Genomic DNA, 707 nt, shown 5'->3' on the forward strand with positions numbered 1-707 from the left:
TTCGGAGAAACTCACAAGACATCAAATATGTCTTAATGATGGGACTTGGGAGGATGACACTATGAATGAGACTAAGTTATAAATGAACACTCTTATGCAATGTGAATGTTCACATCAAAAATGGAATACTATCCATCAAAAATGGAATAATGACTTTTGATCATCCTTCTGCCTGCCAATGGTGGATTTAAATTCCATTTTAAAAGTGTGCAGTTTTTTGGCACAGGCAAGAGACATGTTCTGTGACTGTTCTTTGAGCTTTCCAAGTGTGGGATGGGTGTTGAATGATGCATCAGCACTATCATGAATTCAGCTTTCACTGAGCCTTGTAAAACATGCTCATGTGAAACCTGTCCAAATTTCATAGCAGATGTCTTAGAAAGATATGGTACCATCAACATGCAATAGTAATAAGATTTTATAAGTAATTGTAATTAAGAGAGAAAAAAAGTCATGTTTGTCCAATTTTAGATGGAAAACAGCATGAACTGCAGGAAGGATTCTCTCATAAAAGCACATGCTATAACCTAAAATTGTTCCTAGGACTAAGGAAAGAGACAGTAAATACAGGAATTTTATTTGAAGGCCAGAGAAGAAATAGAAGCCTCATAGCCATTTCATGACAGGACAGCATCTGGTTAAGCTGCAGAAGATAATGGGTCTACTTCAGAAATGAATGGGATGATGGAAGTTCTGGTTAAGTGGAA

This window comes from Corvus kubaryi, unplaced genomic scaffold, assembly GCF_017639235.1.
Source record: "Corvus kubaryi isolate FWS band 111438036 unplaced genomic scaffold, C.kubaryi_AGA036_p1.0 37312, whole genome shotgun sequence".
NCBI lineage: Eukaryota > Metazoa > Chordata > Aves > Passeriformes > Corvidae > Corvus > Corvus kubaryi.